Source organism: Penaeus monodon, chromosome 4, assembly GCF_015228065.2.
Source record: "Penaeus monodon isolate SGIC_2016 chromosome 4, NSTDA_Pmon_1, whole genome shotgun sequence".
NCBI lineage: Eukaryota > Metazoa > Arthropoda > Malacostraca > Decapoda > Penaeidae > Penaeus > Penaeus monodon.
Genome location: NC_051389.1, coordinates 23,249,592 through 23,257,091, shown reverse-complemented (window position 1 = coordinate 23,257,091; position 7,500 = coordinate 23,249,592).

The window sequence follows — 7,500 nt, the reverse complement described above, 5'->3', positions numbered from 1 at the left end:
TTTCAGCTCAGTCTAATGGACTGTTTCCCATGCATAATTCGTAAACAGAGAACAGGTAAAAGTCAAGAGGATTACAAGCGACAAACAAGCAGGAAATTTCACATGTCTGCTTTCACTCTCCCATTTCATTTCTCTTTTTTTCCTTTTTCCTTTCGGAGAGAGGAAATGTCTTATTTTTACTTTCTCTCTCTTTTATTCCATTTTTCTGTCATTTAACTTAATGCGAACATAGGAAGAGAAGAAAGGGCACTGACGATATGAATTCCAGGTGAACCCTATTCTGCCGTCCTCAGATAAAAAACACACCTATCAATATTAAGGCACACGTACAAACCAAAATTCATAACCAGCTCACTCACGCCTTAAAACCATCCGTGCCCCTTCCCCCCCTTTCGCCCCCCCCCTTCCTTCTTTTCATCTTCCTGTTCCATCTCTTCCCCTTCTTGTTGCTGCCCCTCTTCCTTCTTCTTCTCCTTTTCCTTCTCCTCCTCCTTCTTCTTCTCCTCACCATCATCATAATCATAATCACCATCATCATCATCACAATCAGCATAATAATCACCATCATCATTATCATCACCACCACCACCACCATCACCATCATCATCACCACCATCATCCACCGCCGTCTGCCACCCCTTCCCCCCTCCCCCTTAACACGCTCCCCCTCGCCCATGACCCCTGGAGTCGCCTTGCCTCACAAAACCCGAATGAGTTTAGCCCCACACCACGCTGACCTCATGTTCCTCATGGCTGGCACACCTTCAGAGCCATTCCACGGGCTCTCCTGTGACGTCATCCTATCTGTGAGTCATATCTAAATGAAGTCTTGATTTTGATGCTGTTTAATTTGCGCATGCGTTTTATGTGCGGGTTTAGAGTTTATTTTATGCTATCGCGATTTTGGCGTATGGGACTTATATGGAAAGACGGAATTTTTTTTAATTTATTTTATTACGTTTTTATCCCATTCTGTTATGTTGTTCTTGCTTATTATATCTTGCCTTTTTCATTATAGCAATATGAATTTCGTAGCCACTGTGATAACCTCAACTGTAATTAAGAAAAGTGAAAGGTTAATAAGATTTTACGGTCATTTCAGCGGGAGGTAGAATTTAAAAATTCTGATGACGTCAGCTGCAACTTTTCTTCTTCTGTAAAGAAAACGGGCGTAATTTTCTGCATTCCTTTCCCTTATGGTATAGCCCGGTTAAGGCACAATTAACATTCAACTTTTTTATACATTGTTCTCCGGTACAGTTTATTTTCATTTGTAGATTTTCGTTGAGCATAAATGTAAGTTTATTTCCTTTTTCATTTTATCTAACCCACTTCTCGTTTTCGAAGACACAAAATTTCAACTATATTTTAACATGCATGGGTGCAGTTAGATATTACTCTCGTTATAACATAACTTCATAAAAAAAAATGTCTTGTGAAAAATAACTATACCCAACAGTATTGTAAATCAACAACCACACAATAATACCAGACTCGCATGCGTTTATATGCTTCAGATATGGAGTACACCTGCCGTGCGACATAGCGGTTTTATCAGTCCCTGATACCGTAGTAACAGTCAGTCCACTTTGCTAACCTTGACTAATGCTTCCTTTATGTTAGTTCGCGTGATATGTCTCTGTCGCTATCGATATTGCATTTATCAATTATTTTCCGTATTATCTGTTGAACTATTTTCATAGTTCCATATGGCTAGTCCTTTGAAATGCGATTTTTACCCGAGATAAGACTAGATATTCCCAGTTAAGTTAGGAAACTCTCACGCGTAATGGAAATAGATACCAGTTTCATATACGTAACAGCTTTTCTGTAATGCATCGTAGTAAAAGAATTAAATACAAGTTCGGCAGTGAGATTTGATTGGAAGTCAGTGACCCTAGAGTATCAGCTAACGTCCCGATCGTAACAAGAGTAAAAGGTGCAGAGGTCGCCGGGCCAAAATCCCGTTAAATGCTGGATCTGGTTTGCCTCTAATGTTGATGTTCGGTCTGTTGTCTTTTGGCGGAACTTGTTGGATCTGGCGGTCGTTAGGGTGTGGTAAGGGCATTCCGAATTGTTTGGGGGTGGATGTACCGGCGTGTCTTTTCGGTTGAGAAGGTAAAATAGAAGTGAATTTTGGATCGGGGTTACGTCCCTTTATCGCCCTGGTTGTCATGACGACCGCGTAAAGTTTACAAGCAAGGAGTGAATGACATGCTGTTGGCATATGACCTTTTATTCTCACATTATTTACCTCCTCGCTGTACCACCTGTTCATCATATCACAATATAAAACACTAAACTTTAACATTAGCAAAACCATTCATGTAAATTCTAATGGATTTAATTCCCGGCGAGGACAGAGCCCGACCGCGGAATTCCCGTCCGGCAACTCGCCCAGGGAGCAGCTGCCGCGACTTGACTGGAACCGCGATAGACAGTTCTATTTCTGACAAGCTCAATGAGAGGTGATGTATCGCTCTCCCGCGAAAACCAAACCGAAACCAAAAACTCTACCATATCCGTGAATTTCGTACAGGGACATGAAAGACTAAATGTTGCCGATCTTACGATACTGTCACTGAGGGAAACGTTTATTTTCGAAACAAACAGTTGTAGCGTGGATAGTGTTGCAAGTATGATGTGGTGTCTGTATGGAAATCATTAAACGTTTGCCCTGGATACCTTTGCTCGGGGATTTATGAGGAGGAATATTCGCTCGGTGAGTATTTGCAGGAGTACTGGTTGCTTTAGTTTGTTTAGTTTAGTTTAGTTTTTTTTTTTTTTTAATCTAATTTAGTTTCAATTATCATATATGTATTAACGTGGGGATATGGAATAATCAGTGATACATTTAGTGTTAATTGCTTTCAGTTAGAATAGAAAATGGAATAAAAAAAAAATAATTGATAGTATTGTAGCTTCTTTTGAACCATTAGACTTACGAATTTGATACGCCTATTGGTAGGCCTATCCATTCAAAATCCTGGAAGAGTAAATCTCGCTCACCCTAAACACGTGTTTAAGAAACCGACCATGTCATTATTTACACCAAGGGAAACGTGCAAGGGGTGCCCTCTGCCCTGCCCCCTTCCTTCCCACGTTAGCCCCACCCTAACCCTTCCCATGTTACCCTACTGCCCATCCCCCCCCCCATGTTACCGACCAACCTCCCCCCATGTTATCCTTCCACCCACCCCCTCCCCCACGTCACCTCCGTCTCTACATGTTGCCCTCCCACCGCTCTCCTCCCCCTCTTGCCCTCCCACCCCTCTCCTCCCCCTCTTGCCCTCTTTCCCCTCCTCCCCTGTGTTACCCTGTCTCTCTCCTCCCCCCTTTCTTCTCCTTCCCTCCCCTCCCTGACCCCTCCCTCCCGCCACTAATTTGAGAACACCGTCTTATATAACACCTTGACCACTTCCTCTTCCTCCCTGGCCCCCCCCCCCATCCCGCCCTCATCCTTAAGGTAGCGATAATGCGTTTAATGGGAAATTGAGAGCGGGGGAGGGATCAGGGAGAAGGGAAGAGGGTCATATCCACAACAAACATGTATTGATATTTAGCAAAGAGTGGGGGAAGGGTTGGGGGGGGGGGGGGTGAAGGATCGTCACACGTGGCTGTGGTGTTGAGAAATGGTTTTGCAGAAATGCTTGTAGGACATCATAGATTTTTATTATTGGTGTTGTAAATGTTAGTGCAGCCGTTGGATTTGGAATTGGTTAGTTTTATTACAGCCATCATCTTCATCTTCATCTTCATCTTCATCATCATATCAGTAACTAATATTTCATCATGAGTAATTATTCGCGTTACTAGTATTAACGTTTTTGATATTGTCATTGAAAAAAAAGCACTACACAAATTAAGTTCATTGAAAGACAAGACCAAAGTTTCTAAATTCTTGTGGGAGTCATCTTATATTGTTGTATCCTCTTGCACTAAACGAATTAGTGTATATGTTTCCCATCTTTTTATTGTTATTATTGTTATTATTACTGTTGTTGTTATTATTATTGTTTATTATTATTATTATTAATATTATGATTATTATTATTTTATTATCATTATTATTGTTATTGTTATTGTAGTCATTGCTAATATTATTATCACTGGTATCGTTATTATCATGATCATTACTTTTACTATTATCACTGTTATAAGCTGTCATTATTATTATTGTTGATGTTGTTGTTGTTGTTATGATAATTTTTTATTGTTATTTTCATTAATATCAATATTGTAGTTGTTATTATTATTATTATTATTATTATTATTATTATTATTATTATTATTATTATTATTATTGCTATTATTATATTATTGTTATATCATCATCATCATCACTATCATTATTATTATTATTATTATTATTATCATCATCATCATCATCATCATCATCATCATCATCATCATCATCGTCATCATCATCATCATTGTTCTTATTACTGTTATTATTTTTATTGTTATCATTTTCATAATCATCATCATTATCATCACCGTCGTTATTATTGCTACTATTATTATTATTATTATTGTTATAATTATTATTGTCATTATCATCATCATCACTATTATTATTATTATTATTATTATTATTATTATTATTATTATTATCATTATCACCATTATTGTTCTTATTACTGTTATTAATTTATTATTATTATTTTCATAATCATCATCATTATCAACACCGGCGTTATTATTATTGATATTATTATTATTATTATTATTATTATTATTATTATTGTCATTGTCATTGTCATTATCACCATCATCATTATATATATATATATATATATATATATATATATATATATATATATATATATATGTAGCTATTGTTATTATTATAATTATTTTTATTGCTGTTATTATTATTATTGTTATCATCATCATCATCATCATCATCATCATCATCATCATCATCATCATCATCATCATCATCATCATCATCGTTATCATCATTATCTTCATTATCCTCATCCCTACCACCATCATCATCATTACTATTATGACTAATGCTTATACTATTCCTGTAAGTGGTATTATTATTATTATCATTATCGGTATTGTTATCATTATTATGATTATTGTTATTGTTCCTGTTGGTATGGTTGTTCATACTATTATTATTATTGATTCCATTAATGTTATTGTAATTTATCTGTTATATTATTTTATATGACATACTATTATAGTTATTAACACTATTATCTTTTTTTGTTATAGTAGTGTTTTGTTACTGGCAATGTTTTTAGTAGTATCAATGTTATTGCTATCATTTACTTTTCGTAAATTCTCTCGTTTTCTCCGTCTCGGTGAGAATAACCCAAAATAGTTATGACGTCAGAGATGTAGCCAGGCATGAAAAAATATTACATAACTTCACTCTGACTCATCTCACACCGGTACAAAAATGTCACACTGTTTGAATGCAAATGATATATTGTACTGCTTTTGTTTTTATCTTATCTCATAAAACTGTATTTATTTTATATATTCAATTCGTGAATAATCTCGGATTTGAAGATCTTGGTATTTGATAATCTTGACATGGTTATTTCCTTTTCGTTTTTTTATTTTTTATTCAATGTTTTTTCTTCTTTTAATCATAACGAATAGATCTGCTTTTTTCATATGGTGTGGTTATTATTTTTTTATTATTTCATAACGTTCAGGATGTAATAGGAACTTGTAAATACTAAACACAGGAAACTGACTGCCATCAATAATCAATGGAATTTTGATGACAAAAAATGTCGAAAAATAGTTTAAAAACGACCATATCTTTGCGCAGGTCAATAACACCCAGAGACCTAATCAGCCTAAACTATTTTAATCTATTTTTTCAGTCGTCATTCGTCTTCCTTTTTGGTCTCCTACTCGGAAACGTCTTCAACGTTTTCTTGAATGACGCCTGCGTGACGCTTCGACTCCCATCTTGTTATCCACATGAGTCGAGTCGCCTCTGTTGTTGTTGGGGTTATTGTCTTTATCATTGTGATTGTCCTCTGCTCCCCTTGTTTCATTGTCGTGTTACTGGATTGCGGTGTTTTTGCACTTGCTGTTATTGTTAATGATAGTATCAGTATCATGTTTATTGTTTGTATAGTCTCATATGCATATAGCATATATATTACATGTTGCAATCCTAGTCATTCACGCACGCGAACACACAACACATCCACACACACATGTACAAATATAAATTTCCGTCCAGCATTCTGCGTGTGGGCTTACCAGCATTAGCTGCAATTTACCCTCCAAGTACACCCAACACGCAAGTAAGCAAGCAAGCAAAAGGTACCACATTCGTCCCCATCGCACACAAAGACAAACAAAAACAGAAATCCCGAGCCACTCCCGTGCGAAGTATCCAAGGCTAAACATCTCGATCGCTGTAATTTTCGTCGTGTGTCCTTCGAGGCGGAGCGGCGGCGGAAATCTGCCTCGGTGTTCTGCCTGGTGGATTGTGCGTGAAACAGTGCTTGAAAGGGCCAATTACAGGATTCAAATCGACAAATGGGGCGGTGGAATGGGAACATGGTGTGAGGAGGCACAAGGTCCCAAGTGCCGAGTTAAAAATTGCGTCGGAGGTGGAGAAGACGAAAGGAGGAGGAGGAGGAGAAGAAGGAGGAGGAGAAGAGCAGAAGAAGAATGGGATTAGGATAAGGATAAGGACGAGATAGAGGAGAAGAAGTGTAAGAAGATGAAGGAGGAAGGGGTGGTGAAACAGGAGTAAGAGGAGGAGGAGAAGGAAACGCAGAAGGAGGTCAATGAGGAAGTGGAAAAAGATGGAGAAGAGGACGAAGATGAAGAAGAGAGAAGGTAATAGGAACTGAGAAGGAGGAGGAGGAGGAGCGGGAGGAGCATTCAAGGTGAGCGTGAGTGGAGTGGATCCCCTGTAGGTGGGCATCACACTTAAATGGGTATCACGCTTTGAATAAGGAGCAAGTGTGTGTGTGTGTGTGTGTGTGTGTGTGTGTGTGTGTGTGTTTATATGTGTTTGTGTGTGTGTGCGTGTTAATGAGTGTTTGTGTGTATAAATATTAGGGTGGATATGTGCAAGTTTTAGGTGTGCGTCAGTATGTTAGCGTTTGTGGTTGTACTAAATCTCTTAGTAGACAAAATAGGGCTGGTTATTGTTGCTGTAAGTGGGTAATGGTATATGTTTATATATTCTCTCCCAAGTGCTTAGTTGTTGACGTGATAGATAACCAGCAGTAATCAGGGTGTTGTGAAGTTCCCACCCCCCTTATTTGTATGGGTGAAGTTAAGTGTGTCATGTTAAGGGTGTTGCCATAATTAAGTTGAGCATTTCTTTGTGGTTTAAAAGTGTATATGCAGTTTTTATTTAGTGATTAGCTCAGAGGATGTATAAAGGTGTTTGTCATGCGTTCCGGAACGTAGGATGTACAGAGATTTCATTAAGGATGAAGTGGTCAAGTGTGCCTTGATTTTTTACGAGTTAGATGTGTGTGTGTGTGTGTGTGTGAGAGA